Source organism: Podarcis gaigeae (genome assembly GCF_964106915.1).
Source record: "Podarcis gaigeae genome assembly, chromosome: 6".
Lineage (NCBI taxonomy): Eukaryota > Metazoa > Chordata > Lepidosauria > Squamata > Lacertidae > Podarcis > Podarcis gaigeae.
This window is the reverse complement of record NC_139682.1, coordinates 24,637,112-24,647,162: the sequence shown is the minus strand read 5'-3', so window position 1 is coordinate 24,647,162 and position 10,051 is coordinate 24,637,112.

Below are 10,051 nucleotides of genomic sequence, written 5' to 3'. Positions count from 1 at the left end.
GGATCCATTCAAGGTACCTTTTTTCTGCTCTGTATGTGTAGACCGACAAAGGTCCGTATAGTTAAAGCTATGGTTTTCCCAGTAGTGATGTATGGAAGTGAGAGCTGGACCATAAAGAAGGCTGGTCACCGAAGAATTGATGATTTTGAATTATGGTGCTGGAGGAGACTCTTGGGAGTCCCATGGACTGCAAGAAGATCAAACCTATCCATTCTGAAGGAAATCAGCCCTGAGTGCTCACGGGAAGGACAGATCCTGAAGCTGAGGCTCCAATACTTTGGCCACCTCATGAGAAGAGAAGACTCCCTGGAAAAGACCCTGATGTTGTTAAAGATTGAGGACACAAGGAGAAGGGGACGACAGAGGACGAGATGGTTGGACAGTGGTCTCGAAGCTACAAACATGAGTTTGACCAAACTGCGGGAGGCAGTGGAAGAACAGGAGTGCCTGGCGTGCTCTGGTCCATGGAGTCACGAAGAGTCAGACACGACTAAATGACTAAACAACAACAGCATGTGTAGACCAGCCTTAGGACTCATTCATGTACATCAGGAATGGGGAACATGAGTGGTCCCTTCAGACAGAGGTGCCAACTTCCTAGGGAGATGTGGGGGTGCTGATGTCACATGTATGATAGCAGGAGGAGCCGGGGGTGGAGCCGTATGTGGCGGCCACACAGCTTCAATGACTGGTGGCTCTTTCTCTTCCTCCTACCACTGCCATTGGCTGGGGGCTGCTTTCTTGCTTCTTCCCCTCCACGACAGCAGCAGGAGAAGGACCTGCAACCTTGGCATTGTCAGCACTATGCTCTAACCAACTGAGCTATCCAGTGCTATCCAGCAATATATTGAGGACCACAGGTTTCCCATCCCTGATGCATATAATGTAGGGGTAATGTGATAGAGAAGCTCTGGGACTGGGGGGGGATGGGGGAGGCAACATGCACAAACCCCACCCCAATGTCCCCATCAACTGTAGCCTCAGAATGATATGAGAGCAATTTGTACTACACAGCTTCAAGCTGTTTAGTGTGGGGCCAGGTTTTAAGTGGTAAGCTAACTATAACACCAGAAACCATCAAAGACTGTTCCAAGAAAGACAGCAACAAAGTGTTAGTATAGAGATACAGCAAATGTACAAATTGGGGGGGGGGTCATCTCTTTGAAGGGATGGGTTAAATAATGTTCATATATCCCAGCACATTTAGGAACTCATGCTCTCCCCTGAAATGTATCCCTCCACAGCACCCTACCCCAAAGCCACCTTTGATAGCCTATCCCCAGTCCCATTTGGATAGCAGCACTGCAGCAATCCTCTCAGGTGGCAGAGCTTCTAGTTTCTGCAGAAAATGCCTCTTTAGAGCTCTGATCAAGTATTGGCACCATTCCAGCTCTCTCACACACATACAGCACATGCAAATCAATATTCTCTTCCTGGAAATATTGAAATTATTACATTGCCCATGGTATTTGACTATGTTATGATGTCACTAAGGGCAAAAGAAATGCCGATTCAGAGTGAGAACAGGTAAGCATTGGGGGAGGTTTGGGGAGCCTTCTCCCTCACCAGAGCCCCTCTTCACACCACAAATGTTCAGACATTGGAATCAGCCTCATGCCATTCACATTCTGACCTTCTGTGGCACATAACTACAGTGGTGATATAGGAGTATTGCCATAAAATGTACGCTTTAAAAGTTTCCAGAAAATGCAACGTATTCTCAGAATGCTGTCAAGGGAGTCCTTATTTTCTAGGAAGAGAGAAATGCTCCAGCTCAAGGCTTCTTCACACAACCCATCGTTACTGTAATGTTAAGTATATGGGGCTGCCCTTGGAGACAACTCAAAAGCTTCAGCTGGTGCAGAATGTGGCTGCCAGAATATTAACAAGGACATCAAAAGTATAGCACCACTTCTGAAAACGCTAAAAAGCATTTGCTTCCCAGTCACTACAAGGTGCTATTTCATACCTCTCTAAAGTCCCAAATAATTTGAAAACCAAATGCCCAAATGCAATCTTTATTAAATTTATTAAATTTCTATACCACCTCTCCTCTAAGATTCACAGGGCGGTTTACAATATAATTATGTCTCTTAATAAAGCCGCTATTTCAGGAATGCTACATTTAGTTAGGAGAAGTTGCTAAGTGGGTACAGATAAAAGAGGAAGGATCAATAGTACCTGCAAGAGTTTATTTTGCAGCACCAATTGTCAGAGGAAACCCTGCCTTTAGGTGGCAAAGGCTTCATAGCTTGCTCGCCACTGCTTTGAAGACTGTAGGGAACTAGCTGAGCTGCTTCCATCTAGCTAAGTGCTGCTTTCTCTGATCAATTTCACCAGGTTTGCCTAATGGTAAGTCCCAAGCACCGAACGTTGAGCGGGCAGACAACTCCTTATTAATAATGGATTGTAATAATCATTCTTTCCATTCACAAAGAATGTTTCATTGAGAGGAAATGTACCCCGAGGTGATTTACAAAGAGTGATCCGAATGCTGCAGCCTGAAAGTTTACACAATGGAATTTGGCCCAGCAGGATCACTTAATGCAGTCACCTCTCAGGGTTGAGCGAGAGCTGATGGTGAATATCACTTCTTGAAACAGAATTCTATCAGTGCTTGTTTAGTCCCTTCACAGCTCGAGATGTCAGCATGCAGCTTGAGGAAAGGACAAAGGGCTAAGGACGAAGGGAACTAAATTTTGAGTCCCCCTCAGCCATCCATCCTTAAACCTTTACTGGGATCTGCTTGAATTAAGCATTTATCATCAACTCTTGAACATAAATGGTTTGCATTGACTCCATTTATTTATAGCATATGACTTTAGAAGACACCTGACATTTAGAAGACATCTGAAGGCAGCCCTGTTTAGGGAGGTTTTTAATGTCTGACATTTTAATGTATTTTTAATCTTTGTTGGAAGCCACCCAGAGTGGCTGGGGAAACCCTGCCAGGTGGGCAGGGTACAAATTATTATTATTATTATTATTATTATTATTATTTCCCAAAGAGAATCCTGGGAACTGTAGTTTATCACTCACAGAACTACAGTTCCCAGAACTCACAGAACTACAGTTCCCAGAACTCTTAACAAACTTGAGTGCCTAGGATACAGTGGGGAAAACTGTAGTTTAAATGTTCTTTAAATGTATGGTGGGTGGGTGACCCTAAGGGGAGAAGAAATCAACTGGAATCTTTATAACCCTTGCAACCTGTGATGCTATGATGCCAAAGGTCTGATCAGTGTTCCCTCAAAAGTAACACAAGGCCAAAAATCCACACACAACAACACATTTTTGCAGGCTCGTTTGTTGCAGGGTCAGAAGCTTGACTACATCAGTAGATGAATCTCACTTCAGTGCTGGTGATAGAACAACATCCATCCCGCTACCCACCCTAAGGGTAGCAGGTTCATTTTGAGGATGCAGAGCAGATTTTATAGTACACACAGCTCTCCTTCAGAGGCATGGCTGTTGCTGCCATATGCCTCCCCAGCATCTGCTGCCTGAGACAGCTGCTTCACTCTGCCAGATGATAGGGCTGGGTCTGATTTGGACCCAGGGTCACCTGAAGTGCAGCTGTAAATGAGAACTAAAATATTCTTATGGACTGCATGTTCTCCAGAGCATCTTTTCCAAGGGTCTCAAGTGGCAGTTGGTGCCACTGTTGGAGAGAAGGAACAGAACTTATGGTGTATCAATAATCCAATTGGCTTGGCATTTTGTGACACTGAAGCAGGTTAAACCCCCATAATTGGAGGGGGGTAGGGTCTTATTCAACCTGGCAGCCTCATCACTTGGGGCCATCTCCCACATGCAGTTACCCGAGAGGACATGATTTGTTCCTTCTGACTTTTAGAACACACAGATCACATTTCTTTTCCTTTTCTTTTCTCTCCTCACCCCATCACATATTGAGACAGTCTTGTATATGGACAACCTTTCAGCTCTCCCCCACTACAGATAATGTTTGTTTTCCAATTGGCTGGATTTGCCTCATGTTTTCAGAGCCTGTGTGTTTACAGTGAGGAGTTCTAAAACAAACTGACTCATCCTCAGCTGCTAAGTTCTGACATGCACTCTAGATAAGTAAACCGAAGGAAAGGACGGAGGGGAGGAGAAGCAACCTTGCCTCTAAAGAGTTCCACCAATCAGAGGCATGATCATGTTCCATCAAGCAGTTTACCATTAAACCCAGCTGGTGCCAATCTGGCCAGTCCATTTCTCCCAGCAAAGCTAACAAAGCACTTATTTGTTATCCAGGGAACTACCTCTAATAGACTTCCAGTGAAATAATATTTGCTTTCCAACCCCACTTTGAATCCCACTCATTTTTTAAAAAGATTGCCTCCGGCTGTCTCTGCTGGTCTAATCTAATAGTTTCTAGTTTGTACAAGCAATGCGCTTTCAGCCAACTATATAAATAACTTAAAGAGAAGAAGACACTTTTACAGAGCACAGTGCCGGGTGCTACAGAACATGACAGATTAGCAAATGACGCCTCAGCGCAGCTCATCTGGGAAGCTCTGTCAGTTGAATATGAGCAATTACAATATTGTATTTGGGCTGAAAGGGCTGTCTGTCTTCGTACAAAAAGACTAACAAGAAAAATAATTCCTGTCTGCTTTGTCCTGCGCATGAAACTGATCTAACAGCCTCTTGTGTTGAATCTCGCTCGTTTGCTCCCGCCATCATTTCCATCTCAGAAGCAGGAATGCAAAAAAAGAAAAAATGGAGAATGAAGGATACCCAAAGTTTCCACTTCAGACTTGTTTAAACTTAAGCAAAGAAAGAATAATATTGGGAAAGGGGCTCCCTGATGTTAGCGAGAGAGAACATTATATCATTATATCATCATATCAAAGGACATTTTAATGCCACCTCCCCAGTAGGTCCAGTAGTGATTTTATTTATCTTAAAGCAATGTTGCCTCTCCTCACTAGAACATCCTGACTTATCCTAGCTCACCTGCTAAGGTCACCCCATGCCTGACATGTTCAAAGCGGTGCACAGGACACACCTTACATTGTTCAGAAGAGTTTGAACCCAGCATTGATGAGAATTCAGGTGCCCAAACACCACAGAATGTACAAAACTTGTCAGCACTTTAGTGTAAATTTCTTCTAATAAACACATTTTTATGTGCACCTTTGATTAATAGAAACATTTCTGCAATCAATTGCCTGTAATATAATATATGTGTTCTAATGCACATTTCCCCCTACTATATGTATATTTGTACATATATTTGTATAACAGTATCACAAAATTTGGAGAAGTGTGAATTTTGAAGAATAGCAGTGTTTCAATTCATGTCTTGGTTCAAGAAGTGCAAATTGTTATTATTTGAGTTTATTTGTTATCCACCCTTCACTCTAAGGTCTCAGGGCAGGTTACAACAATTTGAAATACTGTTTAAAAGAGTTGAAAAACTTGTAATTAAAAAAAACGATAAAGTGGGACTTGAAATTATGCAGCTCAGGTATCAAATGCTGGAATAAAGAAGTGTGCCTTCAGCATTTGCCAAAAATTGCATAATCTATATGACATGATCAAATTTGTCTATTTGTGGTTTGATTAAAAAAAAAACCACAAACATGTCATTATTTTTAAATATCAAATTAAAAACAGATGCAATAAACTTAAAAGTGCTGGGATGCAGGAGATCCCACCTCAAATAATTACTGCTTCCCAGAATTAAAAAGTGATTGTGGGGAATTACTGTTACAGCCATTCTAAAAGCCAGCAGAGTTGTATTCCTACTGAGATTACTATATATTTCTCTTCATCACCTGGGCCATGGCTGAGAAGATGCTGTTCCACACATCCAGCTGCAAAATCTTAAAATGAGGGCACCTTGAGCAGGACTTCCCAAGCAGCTCTCACAGGACAATGGAGGACATCATTTAAAGGACTGGAATTGGCATGCACAGGAAGAAGGTATTGAGATGGTCCCTTGGATGTCTTCAATGCTGCAAACAAAGAAGGAACAAGGAGGCAACTCCATGTCATAATGCAGGGCTGTTAGATGTGGAAAGGTGCCTCCTACCACGGAAGTGCCCCCTACTAACCCTTGTCCTCCATCAATGGGCATTGGAAGTTGACCCAGTAGCAGTACCAGCAGCAGCGGTGGTCTGAATTGCCATGTCTAGCTGCCATTTTCGTTTCCCACAATGTCATTGAGCAGGGGAGGGAGACCTTTCAGCCCGAGGACCACATTCGTTAATGAGCAACCTTTTGGGGACCACATGTTGATGGTGGGTAGACACAGAGGCAAAACTGGGTGGGCCCATTGCTGAGACTCTCATCTTTGTGGACTACGTTCTAGCTACATGAAAGTTAGATATGGACACACAAACAAACAAACATGCCCTCTCCCCATCCAGACAAGCAGGAGGCATTATTACAGGGCAAAGACATACTCATAGCAGCCAAAGTGACTCAATGATGGTGCATAGCAGGGCCATTGAGGGGTATGACCTGGGGAGGGGAGGCATGGCTAGCAAGGGCCAAAAATAGATGCTTGGAAAGCAGCACTTGTGCCTGAGGCTCCTCATCCCTGTCCTATGTCAGGAGCATTATGAAAAATTGAAAATGATAGCTAAATATAGCCACCCGGAGCTGTTCAGAGTATGGGCTGGGAGAAAGGGGGCTCAGAGTAGTAATCAGTTATCTTATCTTTTCCAGGATCCTAGAATGACAACCATGGCAACATGTGTTTTTTATGTGGGATAAGATGAACTGGGGGGTTAATGAGTGCATACTGTGAAGGTATAGCAATAGGAATTCTGCACAGATGGGCCAATTCCTAGTGAATTTTGTCCATGCATTTATATCCCAACTTTTTATCCAAGGAGTTCTCCCACACCTGATTTAATCCCCACAGCAAATCTGTGAGGTAGGTTAGGCTGTGATGCAGTGACTGGCCCAGGGACATTCAGTGAACTTCAAGGCTGAGTGGGTATTAGAACGCTGGTCTCCCAGGTCCTAGTCCAAGATTCTAACCACTACACCACACTGGCGGTCAGTTGGCCACAGGGTAAATGTGCTTTTTGGAAGCATCCATCTCTCATTCTGAAACCCATGAAGCCCATTGCTGGTCTTTCCTTCAGTTATTGCATAAAACGTACTGTTCTTCTTGTGAATCCAGGACAACTTGAATGGGAACTTGCAACAAATTTATGTTGCATTAAAAGAAAAAAAATGAGATGTTTCTTTCAGGGCTTATGGGAACCCAGAGTTGCCTGTGTGTGTGTCTTGCTTTCCATACTGAAGCACAGGTTAAGAGCTCAGAGGCCCCCTGTTGCTTGAGGATCAGATCTGCTCTGTTGGAGCTTTGTATAAACTGAAGGCTTTGTTCTCAAATCTTCCTGAATGAAACCAGTCTACTCCCTCCAAACCAAGGCCTGCGGGCAAAAAGACCAGACATTAACCTTTTCTGTGCTGTACCTTTTACATATTCTGATAACCTTCATGCTTCACCTCAGCAGCAGCAGCATGCTTCACTGGGAGCTGTTACTCATGATTGTTTCAAGGCTGCAATTGGGGGGGAAAGTTTAGTTGCCCATCACCAAGTACACTGCAAGAGTATTTCACTGGTTTCTTGCAGTCATGAAGGCAAAAATCATGATACTCCTTCACCTGCAAGAGGTTATGAAACTGCTGTTTGGTTTCACATTTAATCTCTTCAAAAGGAGAAAGATTCTAAGTCCCTTCTGTAAGGGAACTCAGAGGGCGGCAATATAGGTTTCATTAACAAATGAAAGATCCATCCAGTTGCCGCAGGAGCAAGTATTTTTTACCCCTGCAAAACTGCTGCCCTTGTCAGCAATCAGGCTCACTGACCTTACTCCTGTATAGTAAAGTTGCAAGCAATACAATAATGCTCACATTGAAAATAATTATACATTCTGCTGTTATTAATAAGAATATATATATGCAGCTTTTCTTTGACTTTCGTGGGAGTCTGCAGAGGGATAATTCAGCAAAGAATTTGCCCTACAGACCATTTCATATGGAAGATAGCTCTATTTCACAAGCCATGAATCCATTACACAGTCTATTTATAAACATGAAATTGAGATCAATGTAACCAGATTAGTTACATTTCGTGTTCAAACATAGATGATGCCGTGGGGTTTGTATGCTGCTGAAATTAATGTGTGCAACCCCTCTCCTAATGTTGTTCTCTCTGCTTATATCAGCAATGAATCCAGCCCACTATATTTTGGAAAATGTTTATTAAATAACGCTGGCCTTGCTACTGATAGCAAAATAGCTGAAACTCAGCGTCCCTCTTGAGATCTTTTTCACTGGCATATATACGGAGAGAAGGGATGATTACATATATGAATTCAGAGAGAGAAAGAGAGGGAATGAGAATGCTTCCAAACCTTTTAAGTTTAGAGATGTTTGTTTGCTTGTCAGTTGTAAAAATGTGCTAGATAAATGGAAACTCTAGCAGTTGGTCAAGTCTCCCCATCTCCTTCCCACTTCATCGCAGATTGGCTCAAGGATGGGAAACTTTTTTTGCCAGAAGATGCTGAAAGAGTGTTGCCTTCAAATAAATCCAGGACAGGCAGCCTGTGGCTCTCCAGATAGAGATGGGTAAAAATCCCTCTTATCCCTGACTGGCTGGGTTTTATGAGAGTCGGGTTGCAAGAACATCTAGAGAGTCAAACATTCCCTATCTCTGGTTTAGATTGTGAACCTATGGGGAGGAAATGTCTTGTTTCACTCAAATACATTAGAACCTGTCTTTTTTCACTTGCGCACATACAACCAGAACCGCAACACAATGCTACAGTGTGAAGCACTTGTACTCATTGACCCTCCATTCCATTTCCCTTCCTTGGTTTTCCATCTCCACCTCACCCTCTATTATTATTATTATTATTATTATTATTATTATTATTATTATTACTATTATTATTATTTCTTATTTATACCCCGCCCAACTGGCTGGGTTTCCCCAGCCACTCTGGGTGGCTTTCAACAAGATATTAAAATACAATAGACCATCAAACATTGAAAGCTTCCCTAAACAGGGCTGCCTTCAGATGTCTTCTAAAAGTCTGGTAGTTGTTTTTTCTCTTTGACATCTGGAAATAACTGTATGCCCGGATTCTGCCCCAAATTTCATCCCATGATTATCTGGGTCAGTGGGGTTGCAAATGACCCCCCCCCCCCGGAAGTGATTAACACAGAAACAAGTGCTGAATTTTCATTAGATTCTGCTAGATTTCTAGAAGTGGCTTTTGTGTCAAGTGAAAGCTCACACAAAATAGAAAAATTACCAGGTAAGAAAAAGTTGGGTTAAGGGAATAAAGTGCTGTCTGAATGCAGCCAGACCAGTATTCAGATGATATGATGGATGAACTACCTATACCCTAAACCATAGCATGCAAGTGAGGTCTTCATGCTACAGAAACAACACACTAGGGCAGATTTTTCAACCTACCTGCATACTAATTGTGCCAGGACTGAAGCTGCCACAGGAGGCTTTGCATTGCTTTTATCTGAAAGCCTGTAAAACAGGTTTTGGGGTTTTCATCAGGCAGATGAGAGAGTCCAAACAGCTGTTTCCTGGGCAAAGAAAAGCACTGAACTAGATCACATTCAAGAATGTGCCAGGAAAGTGTAACTTTTTTGAATTAACATGGCAATGGCAGAACCTGATGCTTACGAGCACCATGGCTGTCACAATTTCATTATAACCGAACAATTTTGCTGTCTGAAATGTATTTCCCAAACAAACTTGATATGCGGGGGGGGGGGGATGCACTGAGAATGAAGTTTCTAATTGCAAAAGTGGGCAACATAGTACTTGTCTGACTAGCCCATATCTAGTATCTGGGGGTGCAATCCTAACTCACCATCAGCTGGGGAGGTTTTTGGAGTCGCAGGATCACCACTGCATTTGCAGCCCTGCTGTTCATGGCAACAGTAACAGAAAGTGTGGGAGGCATGATCAATTGAATCTGATGCTCTTGTATGATAGTAGTGAGAATAACTCAAGATCCAGCAGATACCAGAGCAGCTCAACCCTACCCCC